General features: G+C 43.4%; 1 protein-coding gene across 1 annotated transcript in view; it reads left to right on the forward strand.

The window, feature by feature from the left end:
• LOC105479103 (V-set domain containing T cell activation inhibitor 1) overlaps positions 1 to 24466 on the forward strand; it is a 70397-nt gene that overhangs the window by 18295 nt on the left and 27636 nt on the right. The gene's annotated exons all lie outside the window — the stretch shown is intronic.

Below are 24466 nucleotides of genomic sequence, written 5' to 3' on the forward strand. Positions count from 1 at the left end.
TTTATGCACATCCCCCATATACTTTAAATCATCTCTAGATTACTTAAAATACCTAATACAATGTAAATGCTGTGTAAATAGTTGTTATGGTGTATTGTTATTCTTATTTCCATTGTTATTGCTGTGTTATTGTTATTGTTTTCTTCCTAACATATTAATATTTGATGCACAGTTGGTTGAATCCACAGACGTAGAACCCATGAATACTAATGACTAACTGTACTTATTATTATTTCATTTTGTTGATTGTTTTCTGAGTGGTTTGTAGTTTCTTTCTTTCTGTTTTTCTGTCTTCCTTTGTGATTTGATTACTTTTTTGTAGTGTTATTCTTTGATTCATTTCTCTTTATCTTTTGTCTACTAGAATTTTTTTTGGGTTATCCTGAGGTTTACATAAAACACCTTATACGTCTATTTTAAGCTAACAACTTAACTTCAATTGCACATGAAACTCTACAATCTTACCCTCAACACATACCTCTTATGATATTAATGTCACACTTTATATTTTTAAAAGTATATACCCTTTAAAAAATGATAGCTATAGTTGCTGGATGTGGTGGCTCACGCCTGTAATTCCAGCACTTTGGGAGGCCAAGGTGGGTGGATCACGAGGTCAGGAGTTCAGGACCAGCCTGGCCAAAATGGTGAAACCTCGTTTCTACTAAAAATACAAAAATTAGCCGCGCCTGCTGGAAGACACCTGTAATCCCAGCTACTTGGGAGGCTGAGGCAGAGAATTGCTTGAACCTGGGGAACAGAGGTTGCAGTGAGCCGAAATCGTGCCACTGCATTCCAGCCTGGGCAACAGAGCGAGACTCCATTGCAAAAATAAATAAATAAATAAATAAATAAATAAATAAATAAATAAATAATAGCTATAGTTATATTTAATACTGTTGTCTTTTAACTTTTACACTACAATATAATGTGATTCCTGTACCACAGTTATAGAATTTGAGTATTCTCAATTTGACTGTATATTTACTTTTTCCAGTGAATTTTATACTTTTATATGCTTTCATATTGTTACTTGGCATCCTTTAATTTCAACTTGGGAAACCTTCTTTAGCATTTCTCATAAGGCAGGTCTGTAGTAATGAAATCCTTTGGCTTTTGTTTATCTGCGAATATCTTCATCTGTTCTTCATTTCTGAAGGACAGTTTTGTTAGGTTTAGTATTTTGGGTTGACAGTTGTTTTCTTCCAGCATTTTGAATATATCATCCCATTTCTTCCTGGCCTGTAAGGCTTCTGCTGAAAAATCCACCAGTAGCTTCATAAAGTTTCCCTTATATGTGACAAGCCTCTTTTTTCTTGCTGCTTTCAAAATTCTGTCTTTATCTTTGAGTTTGGATTTTATTTTGTTATAATGTGTCTTGGAGTAATATTCTTTGGGGACCCTGCTTAAAATCTTTTGAGCTCTGTAAATTTGGATGTCAATATATATATATCCTAAGATTTGGGACATTTTCAACTACTATATTCCCCCCCGCCCCGCCCCACCCCGAACAGCGTCTTGCTTAGTTGCCCAGGCTGGAGTACAGGAGTGTAGTGACATGATCATAGTTCACTACAGCCTCAAACTCCTAGGCCCAAGACATCCTTCCACCTTAGCCTCTCAAGTAGCTAGGACTACAGGTGTTTGTCCCCATGCCCAGCTTATTTTTTATTTTATTTTATTTATTTATTTATTTATTGAGATGGAGTTTTGCTCTTGTGGCCCAACCAAGGTAAAATGCAATGGTGTGATCTCGGCTCACCGCACCCTCTGCCACCTGGGTTCAAGCAATTCTCCTGCCTCAGCCTCCCGAGTAGCTGGGATTACAGGCATGGTCCACCACACCCGGCTAATTTGGTAATTTTAGTAGAGACAGGGTTTCTCCATGCTGGTCAGGTGGGTCTCAAACTCCTGACCTCAGGTGATCTGCCCGCCTTGGCCTCCCAGCATCCAGCCTGTTTTTTATTTTTTATAGAAATGTAGTCTGGCTGGCTATGTTGCCCAGGCTGGTCTCAAACTCCTGGCTGCAGGCAATCCTCCCACCTTGGCCTCCCAAAGTGCTGAGATTACAGACATGAGCCACCACGCCTGGCCTATTACATCTTTAAATAGTATATTTTCCTCTTTCTGTCTTGCTTCTCCTTCTAAGACTCCCATAATGGATATATTTGATCACTTGATAGTGGCCCAAAGGTCTTATGTGCTTTCTTTACTGTTTTTCATTGTTTTTCTTTTTGTTCCTCTAAATGGCTGATTGCAAATGACCTGTCTTTACGTTCGTTGGTTTTTTTTTTCTTGCGTGATCAAGTCTGCTGTTGAAGCTCTCTCTCTATCAAATGTTCTGTCACTACATTCTTCAGCTCCAAGATTTCTGTTCAGTTCTTCTTCATGGTTTTTGTTTCTTTATTAAACTCTTCTTTTTTATGTATTGTTTTCTGATTTTTGTTTAATTGTCTGTGTTCTTTTGCATCTCATTGAGCTTAAGATTATTATTTTAAATTTTTGTCAGGCAATTAATAGATGTTCATATTTTGGGTTGGTTGCTGAAATTTTACAAGTTTCTTTGGTGGTGTCACGTTTGCCTGATTCTTCTTAATCTGCATAGACTTGCATTAGTGTTTATGTATTGTAAGGACCAAACATCTGTTTTAGACTGTATAGATTGGTTTTGGCAGGTTAAGGACATTTGCCTGTTGGTTCCCTGGGCTGATGGTATTGCCTCCAGGATTGTAGTTAAGCAGGGTTGGAGTCGGGTTACATAGCTGCTCCTGGGTCTGCAGCGGAGTCCACTGCTGGTGGACCCATTACCAATGGCTTGGGCAGGTATGGGTCCTGTCTGGAGGAGTCCTAGATTTTGGTCAGTAGGGCTGATACTGAGACAAAGGTCTGCCTCAGGGTCTACGGGTCTGTGGACAGTGGTCTTGTTATCAGGTGTGTGTATGGCTATGGCTCCTGCCAAGTCTCTGGGAGAATCCCTGCTGAGTTAGTGAGCAGGCAGCATTGGCTCTGGTCTGTGGCTAAGAGGGGCTGAAACCAAGTCACAGAGTTCCTTCAGGATCCACAGTTGAGACCAAGGTTTTCAGGCCTACCTCTGCAGACATGGATGGGCATGGCTCCTGCCAGGTTCTTGGGTGGTTAGGACTACCGAGGCCATAGCCTGAGAAGTGCTGAAGGTAGGTCATAGGGCTGCTTCAGAATCCTCAGCTGGACTGAGATTGGCAGGTCTGTCTCCATGGGCACGGACAGTTACGTCTCCCATCAAGTCCCGAGTGAACAGGACTGCTTCACGGGCACAGTGGAGAGGGACTAGCACTGGGTCACAGGCTGATTTGCAGCCCACAGATGGGAACAAGATCAATGGGCCTGTTACCTGCGGCACTTATGTGTGGTGTGTGACTCCTCCTGGGCTCCTTGGCTGATGTTGCTGGTGGCAGGACCAAGACCAAATGGGGTTGTAGATGAATCCACAGAGGATGAAGCTGTTTCTGGATCTTGTGGTGAGTGAGTCTGCCACCAAGGCATGAGCCTACCTCCTTGGTCTTGGGCTTCACTGGGGTTTTGCAACCTCCTACTTGGATTCCAAAGCTCCCACAAAGGTACCTGGATCCACCAGTGGTTGCCAAATTAACATTGCTATGGGGGAATATGAGTGGGGATCTCCTATCCCACCATTTTACTGATGTCCCTCTTCTTAGCTGCCTTCCTTTTAATTTACCACCCAACTCTACTCCCAGTAAGGTAACTGATACACTCATTTACCCAGCTCTCAATAACTAATGAGTGAAACATCATACTAAATATTATAATCAGGAACAAAAACAAAGAAATAACTTCCTTGTTCTAAAGTTTCACTTTATTATCAGGCTAAAGATGAGAGTTATTTTGAGGTGAAGAAAGTCCACCTCTGCAGGGCTTCAGAGCAAGTAAAGCAGGTCATCTGTTCCTGTTGTTCCCGATGCTGACTTTTGCCAAGTCTCCCTTTCATGGAACGACAAGGAAAAACAATTAAGTACTCACAGAATTTTCTTTTTATACCCAACTTCTCGTGAAAATCTTCGTACTTTTTGCTAAATCTCCACATTCCCCAACTCACAATTATGAGTTCAATGGAGTAAATCATGCAGAGAAGACTGAAAAGGAAATGACAGAAAGGACAGAGGATAGTGGACCTGCAGGTGCAAAACAAGAAAATAGGCAGCAGGGTGGGCACAGAGGGAGAAGAGACGAGGAAGTGAACTTCAGAGAGAGTTTTGAGGAAATTCTAGGAAGGGAAAAGTTTGGGGGAACTAGTAAGAAGGGTGGAAGTTGGTAAAGAGGATCTTTTCAAGAGGAAGTTTTGCCTTGTGTTATCCATGTAATGCATTTGATATTTTTCTAAATATTCATTGGTTTCACCTAAACTTTTCTGCTTGGCTGATACTTTGTTTACTGTGACACTGCCAAAACCTAGACCACAGACATCAGGACTTTATATGGATTATAATAACATTGTATCTCTGGAGTTAGAAAACTATTTTTTACTTATATATAATAATTAGCAGATTCCTTTTTCTTTTCTTTTTTTTTTTTTTTTTTTTTTTTTTTTGAGATGGAGTGTCACTCTGTCACCCAGGCTGGAACGCAGTGGCACGATCTCGGCTCACTGCAAGCTCTGCCTCCCGGGTTCATGCCATTCTCCTGTCTCAGCTTTCCGAGTAGCTGGAACTACAGGCGCCCACCACCAGACCCACTTTTTTTTTTTTTTTTTAGTAGAGGTTGGGTTTCACCATGTTAGTCAGGATAGTCTTGATCTCCTGACCCTTGTGATCCTCCCGCCTCGGCCTCCCAAAGTGCTGAGATTACAGGTGTGAGCCACTGTGCCTGGCCAATTAGCTGATTTCTAAATATGTATTTATATTTAGTTAATTGTAATTGTTCACATAAAACTACCTAAAATTGTTCACATAAAACCTACCCAAAAGTATAATTTAAGGAGTCATTACCCTGAAATGAAAATATGAACTGCTTTCAATGGCCTGAAGGATCTTGGGGAAAAAAATGGGCTGCCATTCAGTTGGGCTGTGTCATGGACATATTTTGGTATAGTAATAGAACATGTCCCAAAATCAGGTGAGCTCAGTTTAGCATTTATCAAATGCCTAGGATGAATCAGGCATGATGTCTGACACTTAGGGAAATAAATGTGATTGATGAATTGATTCAACATGACCAGTAGTTATAATCAAAGGAATAATTTCTTTTTATCTTCGACCTTTTAAAGTGTATGTATAGAAATACATGATGAAACTTCTAAAGCCTCTAATGAAAACCTGGTTTTATCTTCAACTGCCTGATGTTGCCCCAGTCCCTTATTCCCCAAAAGTCTACTTCACACATGACTCAGTTCCCTCTCCCAGTTATTCCTACTGGTGAGGACTCCACATGGTTCTAGGACATCTGTCCTGCTGGAAGGATGTACATTCCTTGCCTCATAGAAGAGTGTCTCGCAGCTCTCTGTGTTCCCTCTCTCTGTCTCTGTCTGTCTGTCTCTCTCCTCTCTCTCTGATCTGTTCTAGATCATATTGAATTTCTCAAGTATGATTTAAATTCTAATCCTTGGTGTCCCCCACCTTACCCCATCAAGAACACATTACAAGCTCTTCAAGTTAAGCTTTGTATTCGTGTGTTAGAGGCGGGGAGGAGGATGTTCACACAGCACAGGAAAAAAAAAAAATCCCCAAAGAAATATCTTCCCAAATCTTTTCCTACCCTGGTCCTTTTCATATCCTTCATCTGAGTGAAGCAGCTAAGCATTATGGAAATAATTGTCTCAGTGAGTGAGGTGGGTAAGAATTATGGAAATGATTGTCAAATACCCCCTTTTTATTTAGTTTTTTTTTCTTTTCTTTTTTTCATTTTATCATTTAGTTTTTATTTTTGGTTTTTTTCTTTGAAGATTCCCTTTTTAAGCTCTGCATAGTGATGTGGCACCTCACTTTGGTAGGCAGCATCTATTGTATCTTGGAACCTCAGCTGAAACTTTAAATGTAACATCCTGTTATACAAAAATGAAAAGACATGGTCCCTGTTCTTGAGAAACTTAGAGGAGACTAAAGGAGACACAAATGTGTGACCAGATAATTTCAATACAATGTAACACATTTGTGTTAGAGGACTGTATCTGCTATAATGAGGACACAGAAACAGTTTCTGATGTATATGGTCACCAGTTTCCCTAAAAAATTGTCTGGAGGTAAGCTATACACTAAAGAAGGAGTCGTCTGCGTAGCTCACAAGTGCGCTGACAGGATCCTGTATGTCATTGGGGACTTCGTGCTATTGCTTTGTCCCCTAGTTCCTCAAGTGCCAGAAGGAACAATAATGAAATTAGAGGTTCTTGGTAATACTGTTAAATAGGTAGGGAAAAGCTTCTTTTTTTTTTTTTTTTTTTTTTTTGAGACAAGGTCTTGCTCTGTCATCCAGGCTAGAGTGCAGTGGCTCACTGCAACCTCTGCCTCCTGGGCTCAAGCAGTCCTCACACCTCAGCCTCCCAAGTAGCTGAGACTACAGGTGCACACCACCACACCTAACTGATTTTTGTATTTTTTGTAGAGGTACAGTTTCACCGTGTTGCCCAGGCTGGTCTTGAACTCCTGGGCTCAAGCGATCCATCCGCCTTGGCCTCCTAAAGTGTTGGGATTACAGGCATGAGCCACTGCTCCCAGCCAAAAAGCTCTTTTTTTAAAGGTTTGAAAAAGGGCCCAGAAATCTTAGCAGCCATATATAAAAATGGTAAGCCCCTCTGAATCTGCCCTAAGGAATTCAAGAACAGGGTCAGTTCTGGAGCCTGAATAACACTGTTTAATTTGTTTTATGGGGACGAGGTATGTTGCCCAGGCTGGTCTCGAACTCCTGGCCTCAAGCAATCCTCCTGCCCCAGCCTCCCAAGGTGCTGGGATTCCAGATGTGAGCAACCACTGACCTGGATAATTCAGATGTGTCTTCCTACAGTGCCCATGGCTTCACGGACATCAATGAATGTACAGAGAATATCTAGACTTGAAGTGGAGAGGGAAAATAAGGGGCCCCATCCAATATACCTACCCTCTCATTCCCTGCATTGTATCTCTTATCCAATTATTTCCTTTCCTTTGCAATAACTAGTTCATTTCACTTTCCAAGCCCCAGTCCCAACATAAAACATGACATTATAAAATCACAAAATACTCAAAAGGCCTAAGAATGAACTTGCTCCTCTAATACTGCTGAGGCAGGGAAGCAGGAAGCTGTAACCAGTTAAGGGCCTTGCCTGGTTTATGCTTCTGAGCCCCAGCATCTTGAAGACGTTTCATTTGGCTGTCCTAGCAGGTATAATCCACTTTACGCACTGAGAGAAAATGCCTCCTTGGGAGTCCAACCACACCGATAGCTGCATGCCTCAGATTTAACATGATTGTTCTTATTTCAGCTATATTACCTATTGTCTCTCCAACCATTGGCATATTCCAGAAATTCAAATAGCTATGAAGCCAAACTATACCTTTCAGATCTCTCATGCCTGGAAGTAACACTCATGACTATGGTTGAACGACATTTCCAGTTTCTGGAAAAGATAGCTTCTATAGCTAGGGACCACATTTCAGAACAGTGAAGCAGAATTTCATGCAAGGAATGTGTGAACCCAAAAGTATCTGAGACAGGTCTTAATCAATTAAGAAAGTTTATTTTGCCAAAGTTAAGGATGTGCCCATGACACAGCCTCCAGAGGTCCCGATTATATGTGCCCAAGGTGGTTAGGGCACAGCTTGCTCTGATACATTTTAGGAAGACATAAGACATCAATCAATACATGTAAGCTTTACATTGGTTCAACCTAGAAGGGTGGGACAACCTTAAGTGGGGGTTGGGGGGCTTCAAAGTCACAGGTAGGTTTAAAAATTTCCTGACTCGCAAATGGTTGAAAGAATTATTATCAATAGAAAGGAATTTCTAGGTTATGATAAGAGGTTGTGGAGACCAAGATTTTATCATGCAGATGAAGCCTCCAAGTAGCAGGCTTCAGAGAGAATAATACATTGTAAATGTTTCTTATCGGATAAAACCTGTGTTGATTGTAATGCTGGTGGGCTTTTCTTGAATTCCAAAAGAGAGAAGGGTATAATGGGATATGTCTGTGCTTCCCATCACAGCCTGAACTAATTTTGCAGGTTAACTTTGGAATGCCCTTGGCCAAGAGGAGGGGTCCATTCAGCTAGTTGAGGGGTCTCAGAATTTTATTTTTGGTTTACAAATGCCACTTTTGCACTGATCCGGACATCCCCAGCCTAGCTATATTTTGATTCTGATGGCAGCCCATGGAAACTTTTTTCTAGTGGAATGTGGTTCGTTTCCATTAAGTAGTAGAAAAATTGTCTGGATGGAAAAGGACCAAGACCCTAGTCATTCCTGCCTCTTTTCCCATAAGGCCCTGGTTTCTGCTGCCATAACTTGGTCTTTCCTGGGTTTCTCAGGAAGAAACCTGAGACTTGCGTGACCACTGGGAACTGTTGTATTTGACTAAAATATGAAAAAAATGTTTCTGCCCTAGGTTTGGGTAAGATATGCCTAAAAGATGGGAGAAACTAAGAAACATTATAAATATAAAACTAACAGAGCTAGTTATTTATCCTGACTTCTCAAGTCTAAGTCAAGATCTGATTTTGCTGTGGCAGCATTAGAGGTACCAGCATTGGTTCCTTTTCTTGTCTCTGGGTTAGCAAGAAGCAAAGCTAATTAGTTTCTAGATCAAGGGAAAACTGGCTAGGCATTGCTTCTAGGCCTAGTAGGATTCTCAGTCCTTAACAGAATCTACCTCTAAGTGTCTCTGGATGAAACCTTCTCCTAACTCTATCCTTCACCCCTTTGGCCTTGAAACACAACACACTTGGTATCCACAGTCACCCTGGCTCTTGCTATGGTCCTTAACCTCTGAGTAGCAGGAAAGAGCCAACATCTTTAGTGCCTTTGCTCCATGCCAGGCACTATCCTCCCAACGCTACATACACACATCATGAAGAAGGGCACCAAGTGAAGAAAGGAGCTCCGTCCCTGGACTGTAAATATTCTTCCCTCAAGCTCAGAAAAATGCTGTAAGTATTAAAAAGATGGTAGTACTGCCCACTGACATCCCCACCCGCCAGCATAGAATTCAAAGTATAAAGAATACGGAACTATAAAAATACATACAAGGTAAAAAAAAAATGTTTAAAATCACTTCTTTCTAGTTTTCCTGATTATAAATTTCTAGATAAGTTTATTGAATCTTAACTTTTCCATCTGGTCCCTTTTTGTGGGTGTGTTGCTCAGGGATGGGAGAGATAGGCTGCTGCTCCTGCTTGGCTAATGCTGGAAGGACAAGCTCAGTCAGCCTTGCAGATAGCCCAGTGTTGCCCAGACTTCAGGTGACACCAGACTGGCCTAATAAATACCTTCCATATCTTAAGGTTCTTGATAACTTGGACTGCCGGACAGCAAAGCTGGGGCACGGGGAGTATGAGAAGGCAACAACCTCACTTGGTCTTGGTGCTAGGTAAAGAAAAAATATATATATATTCCCTGAAATTGTGTATATATAAGCCAGTCATCATGCAGATTTGAGGCCTGAATTCATAACACCTCCATTTCCCAAAACCCCTGAAACCAAGATTTCATTTTAAAGGGCTCCTTCTTGGCAGTGAGTCCCCAGCTTGAATGGCCCCTTAGCTCTGTCTCTGGTATTTGGCATGGAAGACAGAAGCTTTTGGTCCCTGGAATGCATAGCCAGTGTGCCCAGAACTCTCTTACTGATCTGGATGCATGTGTTGGTTTCATTTTTAGCCTCTGCAAATCTCCCTCATTTTTCTTGCTGGCAAAAATGAAGTACTCAAAAATGTGTGTGTGGTTTTGTCTTGTTTTTTATTGTTGTTGTTGTTTTCTTTTCTTTTCTTTTTATTCAGCATTTTAAGTATTTTTAGCAAGGATTTTTTAAAAGGCTATTTAGTATGCACTATTCTGGAAATTTAACTCTTCATTCCCTACAAAGTCATTTCTCTTTTAGAGAAACACTTCTATTTTGTAACTTATTTGTGGAGAGAAATGGCCAAGAGGACTCAAGATTAACAATTATTCAAGCACAGCTATTATGCATCTCTAGGTTCCCTTCTTAACCACAGCCAACCAGGTCGTCCGTGTACAACCCTCCAAGGCATTTTGTTACAATTTATAGCATCAGCAAGATTTCCCATACCACAATTTTTCAAAAGACTGTTTAAAGAGAAAGATAAATGACAATTTCTCCCATAAATGGTTTCTCAAAAGTTAAGAATGTGTTAGTTTCTCTTAATAGCACAGCATGGATATTTATTTGTTCATTAATTCAACATATTTTAAAGACTATGTGCTAGACGCTCTGAGGGAAACAGTCTGTAAGGTGGGGCATTTATTCAACAAGCATTTGGTAAGTTCCTCGCATGTTCCAAGAACTTGAAAAATAATAGGAACAAAGGCATGGAGGCAAAAAGCAACCTGGCGTAGTCAGGGACCCAGAGTGGTTTAGAATGGATGGAGTGTGGAGCTGATGGGAGATGGGAGAAAGTAGTCACAGGTTTATGTAAATTCTTCTTGAGCTTATATTTTTATTCAAACTTTCAGGTTTAGTATGCTTTCTTCGCTTTCCATGCTTAAATCAATACTTTATATTTTAATCTTATTCTTTTTCTCTAAGAAATGGTATCAGAATGTATAGAAGGCTTAGAAAATAAAACAGACTTCTTGTGATTCATAAGCGCCCCATAACCCATCTCCAGGTCAGTGTCCGGCCCGGGGCTTCAGTGGGTCAGAATGGCAACCGGAGGTGGGGTAGGTACAGGACGTAGCACATAGCATCAGGTTGGGAGTCTCTACCGGGGAAATGCTGAAATCTATAGGAGAAAGCTAAGATTGGTGCCCAGGAAGTCAGGCTGGACCAGAGAGAAAAGACCAAGTAACAGAATCTGAAATCACAAGGCAGGCCCTGGGTTGAAGGCAGCTCCAAGGAGTAAGAAAACTACAGATTCCAGGCTGGAAGGCCTGGGAAGCTTCCTCTGTGTCTGCTACAGATGGTCAGGACCACAGAAGGGTTCTACTTAAGGATACCTCCACCCTAGGACAGGGAGCATCTCCCCTGCCTTGGGTTTCAGAATGCCCCTTGATGTAGGCAGGCAAGGGTTGTTATAGTACAGAGCGGCCCCAGGGGCTGCAGCCGGGGAATTGCTCAGGCAAGCCAGGCCCTCAAGGGGTGGATCTGGCAGCCTGATTTTCATACCTGAATTCTCACAAGCTCTACATGGCTACACCTGCAGAACTGGGCCCCAGTATAAACTAAGAGAATGTGGGTCCCAGCAGGCGAGGATTTGCATTGGAACTCATGGTAGATCTTTTGGAAGACTGAATAATACATCCCCTACTTACTTCTAGGATACAGTGGTCTGCTTTTCACTGGGAAAACTATAATTCTGGCATTATAAAATAAAGACAGTGGATGACAGAAGCCTTGGAGTGTACAACTATGACCTAGTACATAGGAGAACTCACAGACTGCCTGAGACAGGTGTTAAGGCTTTCGTAGAGAAAAGCTCTGAGGGTAATAGATGTACTTGTTTCCAGCTTTATTAATGAATAAACAGTGAACTGATCCCAGGGCGAGGCTTTCTGAGAAGCAGCCAGCCCAAGTGCTTCTCTGAATCTCTTCAGTGACAGGCACAGATTTCCTGAAGGCAAGTAAAGGAATGAAATTCAAAACAGTCGCGGTGGCTTTAGGGTGTTGCAAAGGTAATCTAGATTACAGCTCACTCTCCCTGTCAGGCCATCCATCTGCCTGAGGCCCAGATCATGGTGACTGATGACCAGGGTGACTGATGACCAGGGTGACAGATGAGCATGCTGACTGATGACCACGCTGACTGATGACCTCGCTGACTGATGGGGAGGACAGGCTAAATAGAAATGCAAGTCCCTCACAGGGAGCCTGCCCTGTCCTTCCCGTCAGCCCTTTCGGGGCCTAGTTCCCCCTCCCAGCTCCCGTCTCAAACCCTAGTGCCACTCAAGCCCTTCCTCCTCTTCTTCTCACACGGGTTCAGCCTCCTGAGGTTCACCTGCCTTCCCACTCCCTTATATCCATTTAAAAAAGAGAAGGGAGGGCACATTCCAGGCTGGCCCTCAGGAAGGAGCCTGAGGCAGGTCAGAGCTGAGCTGGGCTCTGGATGGGCCTGCTTCTGATTACCTGGGAAGAGGTGGAAGCGTGTTCTAAGCAGAGAGCAACAGGGCAGTGAACAGTCTGATGAGAACACAGGGCTTCCTAAAGGGAGAAGGGTTAGAAAAATAGCTCGGGGCATTTAAAGGTGGTCTTAAATTCTAGGATCAGTTTCAATTTTCTTTTTTCTTTTCCATGACCACCAGGCAAGAACAGTTTGAACTTTGATAAGCAATCAGGAGTTATTTAAATTTGGGAATAGTGAAAAGTAAAAATAAGAATTTACTTTTTTTTTTTTTTTTGTAAAGGCAGGGTCTCACTATGTTGCCCAGGCTGGTTTCCAACTCCTGGCCTCAAGCAGCTCTCCCGCCTCGGCCTCTCAAAGTGTTCGGACTACAGGCGTGAGCCACCATGCCTAGACAAGAATTAACGTTTATGGTTTTAAAATAACGGCTAATATTTACGTTTTGTAAGGAATAGTTTGTTTCTTTGGACCCTCACAATAGCCCTGTGGAAAAAGTCGTGTTGAATCTGGAGGCAGGTACAGGATGAATTGCAGTGTTGTCCAGCTGTTCATGTCTCCTGCTCCCGTGGAGCCCCTGTTAGGAAATGCTGGGTTCTCCATGGAGTGGATAAAGGGAGGAGTAGCAGCGGCTTCTTTTGGTTTCATCCATTCCAGAAATGATCAGGCTGTCCCTGGGCGGTGCTCCTGCCCTTGTCTATGGCTGGGCTGGAAGAGGAGAGGTGAACAGAAGTGGAGAGAGGTGGGGTGAGCAAGGGGATGCCAAGATTATGGTGGGGGGGAGTTGGTGAATGGGAGAGCAGCCAGGACAATAGCCAACCATGAAAAGAAGTGTTCATTATCAGCCAGACCTCCCCCAGGTGCTGTGAGCACCCCTGCAATCTCTCTTAACCTCCACTTCAGAAGACACATAATTAGGCTGTTTTTGTTTACACCACAGAGACCGCTTATGGGATACTCGGCTTTTCTAACAGTACAGGCCCTTTGTGGGAGGGTCATGAAAGGTTTGGAGTGGGTTTGTTATTCAACACAATAGGATCAGTTATGCTGCTGAAGGAATCTTGTGGAAATGTTTTTTTTCTCTGCAGTGAGAATAAGGAGGAACAGGAAATACAGGTATGATTACGAAAAGGACTGGTAATCAACCTTGCATTGCCTTTTGTCTCGCTCCGCTTGTGCCAGTGACAAATAGTGTGCTCAAGGATGATGATGAAATGCTAATGTGTGCTTACGGCAATCAGGGTGATGTTATATATAGGACAGGCTGAAGAATAAAATAGAATGGCTTTGCTGAAAACTCAAATGTGGTTTAAGGAAAGGTGTCTACTGTTAACATTGTGAAATTTTCCACCTGATACTCACGCCCCTTCCAGTTTTCCTTCCAGAGTCCGAGATGAAAGACACTTCCTGTGGGGGAGAGAAATGTTTTTCAATCTATGTAAGGTTTGTGTACTGTCCTTCCATCAGTTACAACTGTACAAACACAAGCCTAGCCCCTGATTCAAATCCCAAGATTTACAAATCTTTTAATTAATATAAAATACGGTATAATGATGAAGACTAATGATGATGGCATCTGAGACCTGAGTCTAATCCTGCTCTCTCTAATTTCCCAGGACTGAGTCCTCAGGGGAATTACTTAGCATTAGGCCTCAGCTTCCTCATCTATACAACAAAGATAATAGTATCTATCTCCATAGGTCGTCCTACGGATTATATTAGATAGATGAGGCAATGTACTCAAATAAATATTAGCAATCATTCTTATATTATTAACAAAGGTTTTAGGAGGCATGTGCAGGCAAAGCCAAGGCCGCAGCAAATCCCAGGGAATATCAAATTACAGAATCATATAACAAATTATTTGAAAAGGACTTTCAAAATTCTTTGAAGCTTTAGCTGGTACTAGAAACTTTTCCCGCCCACTGTGTGTTTACCCAGCCCCTGCTTGCACATGAAATTGCAGGCCAGTCTCCGCGAACTCTGTTGGAAAGTTTCTCCGTATTTTGAGTCTAAATCTAATCTCCTAGAATTTTCACTCAGTGCCTCTGTTTCTTCCTCCAGAGTGATGGAGAACAGGCCAAACACTACCTTTTTTTTTTTTTTTTTTTTTTTTTTGCTTTTTAAAATTATTATTATACTTTAAGTTCTAGGGTACATGTGCACAACGTGCAGGTTTATTACATATGTATACGTGTGCCATGTTGGTGTGCTGCACCCATTAACTCGTCATTTACATTAGGTATATCTCCTAATGCTATCCCTCACCCCTCCCCCTACCACACAACAGGCCCCGGTGTGTGATATTCCCCTTCCTGCAAACACCACCTTTCAAATACTGAAATGACATCACTATATTTAGTCTTCTTTAAATTGAACCACCCTAGTTCCTTCAACTATTTTTCAAAAAACATGATTTCTAGTCATATCACCGCCCTGATTTCACTTCTTCTAAATCAATGGTTCTCAGCTGGGGTGACATGTCTGGAAACATTTTTGGTCGTCACAACAAGGGTAGTGGTGGTACTGGTATCTGGAAGGCACAGGCCAGGAATGCTGCTAAACATGCTACAGTGCAGAGGATGACCCCCAATAACAAATAATTATCTAGCACAAATAGTTCGTAGTGCGGAGTTTGAGAAAATGCGGAGTTTGAGAAACCCTGTTCTAAGTATGCATGTTAATCAGTGTTCTCCTTAAAGTGTGAGCCAAAAATGTGCATGGAGGAGTGTCAGCTAACATTGCTATTGTACTGCCATTACATTGCTATTAAATTAGCCTGAGATTCCCCTGGTTTTGTAGCTAGCAGTGACTTAAAGTCTCTTTTCATGTGTTTCTGCTAACCCAGGGATGGAATACATGGGGCCCACATGCTCACTTAGAAAACATTTACAAGGCTGGGTGTGGTGGCTCACGCCTGTAATCCTAATACTTTAGAGGCCAAGGTGGGAGGATTGCTTGAGGCCAGGAGTTTGAGACCAGCTTGGGCCACATAGCGAGACCCTGTCTCTACATGAAATAAAGAAAATTAGCTGAGCATTGTGGCACATGTCTGCAGTCCCAGCTATTCAGGAGGCTAAAGCGAGAGGATTGCTTGAGCCCAGGAGTTCAAGGCTACATTGAGATATGATTGTGTAACTGCACTGCAGCCAGGGGAACAGCTGGCCCTGTCTCTAAAAAAAAAAAAGAAAAGAAAACACTGTAGGCTGGGTGCCGTGGCTCATACCTGTAATCCCAACACTTTGGGAGGCCAAGGCGGGCGGATCACTTGAGGTCAGGATTTCGAGACCAGACTGGCCAACATGATGAAATCCCATCTCTACTAAAAACACAAAAAATTAGCCAGGTGTGGTGTCACATGCCTGTAATCCCAGCTACTCAGGAGGCTAAGGCAGGAGAATTGCTTCAACCCAGGAGGTGGTGGTTGCAGTGAGCCGAGATCATGACACTGTACTCCAGCCTGGGTCACAGAGAGAGACTCCATCTCGAAAAGAAAAGAAGGAAGGAAGGAAGGAAGGAAGGAAGGAAGGAAGGAAGGAAGGAAGGAAGGAAGGAAGGAAGGAAGGAGGGAAGGAGGGAAGGAGGGAAGGAGGGAAGGAGGGAAGGGAGGGAAGGGAGGGAAGGGAGGGAAGGGAAGGAAATAAAAGAAGGGAAGAGAGAGAGAGAGAAAGAAAGACAACACGCAGTCAGGTGTGCCTGTAATCCCCACACTTTGGGAGACCAAGATGGGAGAATCACGTGAGGCTAGGAGTTTGGGTAACATAGTGAGACCTTGTCTCTACAAATTTTTTTTTTTTTAATTAGCTGGGTAGTGTGCACCTGTGGTGGTGTACACCTCTAGTCCCAGCTACTTGCAGGGAGGTGTGGTGGAAGGATTGCTTGAGTGTGGGAGGTCAAGGCTGCAGTGACCCATCATCGCACCACTGCACTCCAGCATAGGCAACATGCTGTCGCCCACCCCACCCACCCCGCCAAAAAAAAAAAAAAAGAAAAGAAAGAAAGAAAAGAAAACACTCATTAGTGGTGGCACTCTTCCCTGTGAACACAGAGGCAATCTTGCAGTCTTTTCAACACAGTATTCTAAGCCACAACTGCCAGTCATTCAAATGATTGTTGGCATACAAGATGAAATCTTTCTGCCAGCCATGTTACCCTAGTTTTACAGTGTTGGGACCCAGGTCATGATTTATTCTGGGGCCTGTGCTTTGGAGGAATCCACTAAACTGTGCTATGATTATTGGGGGTAGCTAGAAAGAAAAGAGGATGCCTCAACCTGATACTCAACAGCAGCCAAGTCTCTTGTACGCAATTCCCCAAAATTCCTTTCCCAAATACAAAGCCTGGCCATTCACTGCCATATTGATGGAGCAGAGGCTGCCCTGAAAGGAAGTCCTCTCTCTTCCACACACACCCCTCAAGTCTCATGTAATGACTCTTCCTCATTGCCAAGTTCTCCTCAAGCCTATACTCACCATTCCTGATGCTTCTGCTCTTGGTTTCCTGGACCAAAGCAGGCCTTGACTTTACCAGTATAAAGAGATACAGGGAGAGGAGTAGAGGCCAGGAAACATACTCTACACCTTTTTTTTTCTTTTTTTTTTGAGACGGAGTCTCACTCTGTTGCCCAGGCTGGAGTGCAGTGGCGCGATTTCGGCTCACTGCAAGCTCCGCCTCCCGGGTTCATGCCATTCTCCTGCCTCAGCCTCCTGAGTAGCTGGGACTACAGGCGCCACCACTGCGCCCGGCTAATTTTTTGTATTTTTAGTAGAGACGGGGTTTCACCATGGTCTCGATCTCCTGACCTTGTGATCCGCCCGCCTCGGCCTCCCAAAGTGCTGGGATTACAGGCGTGAGCCGCTGCGCCCGGCCAAAACATACTCTACACCTTGAATTCTTCAGCAAAACAAAAATTGGAGTGGACAACAATCTAAGCTGCTCAGAAACCTGAAACCTATGCTAATCAATATCTGGAAAATGTTTAGTTTTACCTTGAAGCCCAGTGCTTTATTCCACATAGCATTGAAAATAATTCCTTTTCCCCTTTATAGGAAATACTTTTTCCCCATAAATAAATTTCCTTTTCTGCTTTTACTCTCCTTTTTGCTTTTTGATTTTTTGATTTTTTTGAAATGGAGTCTTGCTCTGTTGCCCAGGCTGGAGTGCAATGGCACGATCTCAGATCACTGCAGCCGCCGCCTTCTGGGTTCAAACGATTCTCCTGCCTCAGCCTCCCAAGTAGCTGGGACTACGCATGCACACCACTGGGCTCAGCTAATTTTTGCATTTTTAGTAGAGACGGGCTTTCACCATGTTGGCCAGGCTGGTCTCAAATTCCTGACCTCAAGTGCTCTGCCCGCCTCGGCCTCCCAAAGTGCTGGGATTACAGGCGTGAGCCACCGCGCCCGGCCTTAATCTCCTCTTTGGATAGGCTGAAGTAAATGTCTTTAATTTCAGCATTCTTTATAAACCGAGTCACTTCGTTGGTTTGTGAACAATGTAATATGTTTGCTGCAACTTGATTTACTCAAATATCCTGCTTGGTATATTCAAATAAATCACACATTTGCAAAACTAATCTAGTTTTCAGTTTTAAACATTTAGCAATCACATGAGTGGAGCTGAACTATGATCTATAAGGAATGTGGTATCTCCCAGTTCTGTTAGTATTTGAGAAGGAAACAGAAACTCGAGAACATAGAAGCCATTCATGTTTGAATAAAACAAAAAGCATTTTATGTTTTCCAGACTGAGGGCTCTATACACTGTGTAGCAGATGCAGAAAGCTCTTGTTTTTAGAAAAGGAACTTGAGGAGGTGACAGGAGCCTTCCAAACATGAGGCCTCCTGCCACTTTTTCTAGAAGTATAGCATGTAGTTAAGACCTCAAGTCTGTAAGTCATACTCCCTCAAATCGAAACCTGACATTCCCACCTTCCAGCTATGACAGCTTCATCTGTTACTTAAGCTAAGCCTCAGTTTCCCCACATGTAAAAAGGTAATAAGGGTAGTACTTATCTCATGGGGTTGCTGTAGGGTTGAACGAGATACCATATAATGAAGAATTACCACATATGCCTGTTAAGCATCAGCTACTGTTATGCCATTCCATGGACCTCTGATAAATGAAGCGTTGTCCTTAAGAGATAGGTGTCTCCGGCCAGCTGCGGTGGCTCACACCTGTAATCCCAGCACTTTGGGAGGCTGAGGCAGGCGGATCACGTGAGGTCAGGAGTTCAAGACCAGCCTGGCCAACATGGTGAAACCCCATCTCTACTAAAAATAAAAAATTAGCTGGGCGTGGTGGCACGCGACTGTAATCCCAGCTACTTGGGAAGCTGAGGCAGGAGAATAGCTTGAACCTGGGAGGCGGAGGTTGCAGTGAACTGAGATCATGCTACTGCACTCCAGCCTGGGCAACAGAGTGAAACTCCGTCTCGAAAAAAAAAAAGAGAGAGAGAGAGGGAGAGATAGTTGTCTCTATTCTGGTTTATTTTTTGGTGTGTGGTACAGTAAGACAGCCTGTGTGCTGCAGTATATGTTTCTATAGCATCAATGAGCTCATGTATGGTTTAAAAACGGGAATGATGGCAGGACAACATGGAAGTTGTGTTGGTTCACATGCCTTTTTTTTTTTTCCCAAAGCAAGGAGAGTTGAAATAGCAGAATAGAATGAGAACTTCAGTGGGAAAGGCTTAGCATGGCTTTCAGTTCTATTTTTATTTTATTAAAAAGAATTTTTTTGAATGAACATCTGCACACGGGCTCCCTCACCAGGGAAGTACATCCTACCCTTGCGAGTTCTAGGCTGCACATCTGCCGCACCCACCTTCACAGCAACCACGCCGGCTCACAGCACCCAGCAGCCGGAGTATTTATTTCATTATATCTGTGCATTTTTTATATTCATTTTTATATTTATATATTCCTCTAAAGTAGTTTCCGGCCCTACTGAGCTGCCTGCCTTGTCTGTCCAAGTTATCTCCCGAGGTACTAGTTATTGTTTCTGTTAGTAGAGTAATGACAAAGCCACATAGGTTTCGAGCGGTCTGCCTTTAACCCTATTTTTCCCCATAAAGCCTGTTACTTTTATTGTGTAATTTCGCAGAATGTGAGGCTTTTCAGGAATGTGCATATCGTGTTTTAACAAAGGCCCAGTTTCTTCCACGTGCTGCAGAAGGCAGCGGCAGCTGAAGCAGGCATGTGAGGGAACCGAACCAGGCTCTCCTCAGGAAGGGGGACAGAATTCCAGGCTGTAAAGCTGCTCCTTCACCTGGAAGGCTCTGGGTTCTGCAGCCTCTGAAAGCACCTTCCCAGCCCACAGCCCAGAGCACTAAAGTGCAATGCTTAGATCCTGACCCCCTGCACCCCCAGTGCAGCAGAAATAATACCTTTTTTTGTGTGTTTCTGCCTTGGACAGAGAGTATATAGCAGCATGGATCACCTCAATACATTTCTGAATAAAGCCTTTCTCTTCACTTTCTTTGAAATTTGTTCATGGAAATGCACTTTGATTATCTCTGTTTCCCCTTGGTTTAAATTTTTCCTACCTCCCTAAGTCTTGGCTCACTGCAACCTCCACCTCCCGGGCTCAAGCAATTCTCCTGTCCCAGCCTCCCAAGTAGCTGGGATTATACGTGTGTACCACCATGCCCAGCTAAATTTTGTATTTTTAGTAAAGACAGGGTTTCACCATGTTGGTCAGGCTGGTCTTGAACTCCTGACCTCAGGTAATCTGCCTGCCTCGGCTTCCCAAAGTGCTGGGACTACAGGTGTGAGTCACCGCGCCTGGTCTGTTTGTTTCTTTACTAAAGCCCTGATCACATTCTGCCTCAGATTATTACAAAGGTTTGTGTGTATGTCACCTCAGTTTAACTATAAGCTTCTTGAGGGCAGGGACTTTGTTTACATCATCTCTCCGTTTCCTTCATATTGACTAGCACTATGTCTTTCACATAGTAAGTACTTAATAAATGTTTACTAAATGAGCAAGCCCTCCAAAAGCATTGATTGTTGTTTGGACCCTTTTGTAATGAGTGGGTACCAAAAGTACACTGTGAATCCCAATGCAGTGGTTAGAAGACATAGTTTTGCATTAAACATTTCCTGTAGCATAGTTATTGGAAATCATTGAGGGGAAAGCAAAGATCAGAAAGCAATGTAAGAACCCCTACAGTGAAATATTTTTTTCATCTTTCTAAATAATTAATAAGCAACAGACAGGAATTAATTTGGCTGCTCTGATAGTTCCTGCTTCTCTTTCCAAGGCTCTGGAAGTTGAACTGTTTCCCAAGGGAATACTAGTTCAGAACAAACCTCAAGGTGATTCCTGCTCCGATAGGGAATTTGGTGACAGATGGCAGACTTCTGTTTTCACAGTGAGGGAAACGTGGGCCTGGTGTGATGGAGGGGCTAGGAGCTTTGGCTGAAATACACAACTTCCATTGTCCCCCTCTTCTTGGTGAGTGCCCATGTATCTGTTCAGTGTCGCTGCTCAGGTCCCCTCCTGTAAAAGTCACAGCTTTTAATAATAAACGTACAGCAATAGCTTATATATAAAATGTATTTATAGTAAAAGTGTGTATGAATAGCCCCTTCTGAATAATGCCACATTCATCATCTAATTTGATCCTGAAATGACCTTTTTGTATTAGTTTGCTAGTGCTGTTGTAACAAAGTACCAAAAACCAGGTGGCTGAGAAATGGAAATGTGTTCTCTCACAGCTCTGGAGGCTACAGGCCGGGATGGACATGTCTGCAGGATTTGTTACTTGTGAGAGTGGTGAGAGAGAATCCGTTGCATGTCTCTCCTAGCTTCTGGAGGTTTGCTGGCAACCTTTGGTGTTCCTTGAGTTGTAGATCTCTGCTTTCATCTTTACATGGTGTTGCATGCGTGTGTGTGTGGGTATGTGTGTTCATGTGCGTTCAAATTTCCCCTTTTTATAAAGACACCAGCCATACTGGATTAGGAATTCACCACTACCCTACTCTAGTATGACCTTAACTAATTACATCTGCAGTTGTGTCCGGAATTTGTTCCTTCTGGTGGGTTCTTGGTCTTGCTGACTTCAAGAATGAAGCCACTGACCTCGCAGTGAGTGTTACAGCTCTTAAAGGTGGTGTGTCCGGAGTTGTTTGTTCCTCCCAGTGGGTTCGGGGTCTCTCTGACTTCAGAAATGAAGCCATGGACCTTCGTGGTGAGTGTTACGGCTCTTAAAGTTGGTGCAGACCCAAAGAGGGAGCAGCAGCAAGATTTATTGTGAAGAGCGAAAGAACAAACCTTCCACAGTGTGCACAGGAACCCGGGCAGTTTGCCCCTACTGGCTGGGGTGACCAGCTTTTAGTCTCCTATTTGGCCCCACCCACATCCTGCTGATTGGTCCATTTTACAGAGTGCTGATTGGTGTGTTTACAATCCTTTAACTAGACACAGAGCACTGATTGGTGGATTTTTATAGAGTACTTCTTGGTGCATTTACAATCCTTTAGCTAGACAGAAAAGTTTTCCAAGTCCCCACTTGACCAGGAAGTCCAGCTGGCTTCACCTCTCACAGTGACCCTATTAATAAGTAAAGGCACACTCAGAGGTACTTGGGGTTAGGACTTCAACGTGAATGTTGGCAGGGGGGCGGACACATGCAACCTTTATAATAGGTAAAGCAGGAATTACTTTATTTCCCATTTTACAAAAAAAGAAAATGAGCCTCAGAGAGATGAAGTAATTTACCCAAAGTGAATGAAAACCCTAGGTCACACACAAGTCAGCTGCCTGTCTCAGTAGTCAAAGACAGCCGGAGGATGGTGCCTCTTGCTATAACTTTATCTAGCTGTTCTCACTCTCTTGGACCAGTAAGAACTGAGGCTGCACTGAGGTGTGGAAAAAGAGGAGCAGTGGCCAAATGTGGTCTCCCCTTGGAATCATTTTAGCAGATGCCCTATTATTTAAAGCATCGCTTGCTGCCCTGAGGCTGCACCTCATGAGGGCTTGGCCTGCAGGGTACTCTTGTTTCTGTCTGGTGGGTCCATTCCTGAGCCATAGGAGGCTGGGTACAATGAGCCTATTCAGGGCAGAAAGTGCAATGCCCCGTGCTTCATTTTCCTCTCTATAGCATCGTTCTTTGCCTCCCTGTGCCTTTCTTTTGTCCTGCCTATTGAGTAACATCAGCGTGGGTGTTGGGAGCGTGTGAACTGGCAGCCCTGTGAGAGGGCTGCTGAGGACGTCTGACTGATGATGTATGCGCCAGGACAGGCAGCAACGGGCGAGCTTCCCAGGAACCACTTTGACCTGTGCCTTCTGCTCTGCCTGAGTCACTCTCACGAGCTAAAGCAGGTGACCCCTCAAGGAGTGCATGTTCCCCTTGGCAAAGGAAAGGGACACGCCCCATCCGTGAGCTCCTACCCTTGGTACACTTGGAGGGAGTTGAGTACAGATTTAAGAGACAAATTCTAAATTCTAATCTCTGCTCTGCCACTTGCCAACTGTGTGACTTTAGGGAAGATGCTTTATCTCCCTGTGTCACTTCCCCATCTATAAAATGGAGACAATAAAATTTGCTCTCCTCCTGAGATTACTAAATGGATAATTGATATAAGTTATAAATGCTGCTTGGAACAACATGTCTGCCATATAATTCTAGCACTTAGTACATGTAAGCAATACTTCCTTATTTATTTATTTAGTTTCCCGGGTGTCATTTGTTAATCTGTTCATTAAAAATTGGTGAGGATCCACCAGTTAGAATGGTGATTATTAAAAAGTCAGGAAACAACAGATGCTGGCAAGGCTGTGGAGAAATAGGAATGCTTTTACACTGTTGGTGGGAGTGTAAATTAGTTCAACCATTGTGAAAAATGGTGTGGCAATTCCTCAAGGATCTAGAACCAGAAGTACCATTTGACCCAGCAATCCCATTACTGGGTATACACCCAAAGGATTATAAATCATTCTACCATAGAGATACATGCACACGTGTGTTTATTGCAGCACTATTTACAATAGCAAAGACTTGGAACCAACCCAAATGCCCATCAATGATAGACTGGATAAAGAAAATGTGGCACATATACACCATGGAATACTATGCAGCCATAAAAACGAATGAGTTCATGTCCTTTGCAGGAACATGGATGAAACTGGAAACCATCATTCTCAGCAAAGTAACACAGGAACGGAAAACCAAACACCACATGTTCTCACTCATAAATGGGAGTTGAACAGTGAGAACACATGGATACAGGGAGGGGAACATCACACACTGAGGCCTGTCGGGGGTTAGGGGGCAGGGGGAGGGAGAGCATTAGGACAAATACCTAATGCATGCGGGGCTTAAAACCTAGATGACGGGTTGATAGGTGCAGCGAACCACCATGACACATGTGTACGTATGTAACAAACCTGCACGTTCTACACATGTATCCCAGAACTTAAAATAAAAAATAATTGGTGAAGATCATATCAAAACACAGTGGTTGTGTTTAGATGATGGGATTACAGGTGATTTATTTGTCTCATTTTTGCTTCTTTTTTTTTTTTTTTTTTTTTTTTTTTTTTTTTTTTTTTTTTGAGATGGAGTCTCGCTCTGTCGCCCAGGCTGGAGTGCAGTGGCCGGATCTCAGCTCACTGCAAGCTCCGCCTCCAGGGTTTACGCCATTCTCCTGCCTCAGCCTCCCGAGTAGCTGGGACCACAGGCGCCCGCCACCTCGCCCGGCTAGTTTTTTTGTATTTTTAGTAGAGACGGGGTTTCACCATGTTAGCCAGGATGGTCTCGATCTCCTGACCTTGTGATCCGCCCGTCTCGGCCTCCCAAAGTGCTAGGATTACAGGCTTGAGCCACCGCGCCCGGCCTCATTTTTGCTTCTTTATGTTTTCTAAACTTTCTGTAGTAAATATGTTTTTGTTTTTGTTTTTTTAATAAGAGAAAACAGACTCCCACTGAGGATGTATGGAGTGCAGTAGATGAGGCATGAGTGGGTACAAAGTGAAGAAGACGTGGCCATTGTCCTTAATGGAGTTGAAAGTCTATGGAAGGAGACAAGACAGGAAGACAAATGACACAAGAGGGTGGGCAGTGATGCTCAGGGCAGGCTGGGAAAGGGACCAGTCCTTCTCACGTGGCACCCGGCACTGAAGAGGTGTTTTCATCATTCTTGCCCCAATAGCCTTCATATATGGTCTTCCCTGATCTGGAAATAGGACAGTAAATGGCACAGTCAGAGGCAAGG

This window comes from Macaca nemestrina, chromosome 1 (assembly GCF_043159975.1).
Source record: "Macaca nemestrina isolate mMacNem1 chromosome 1, mMacNem.hap1, whole genome shotgun sequence".
Taxonomy (NCBI): Eukaryota; Metazoa; Chordata; class Mammalia; order Primates; family Cercopithecidae; genus Macaca; species Macaca nemestrina.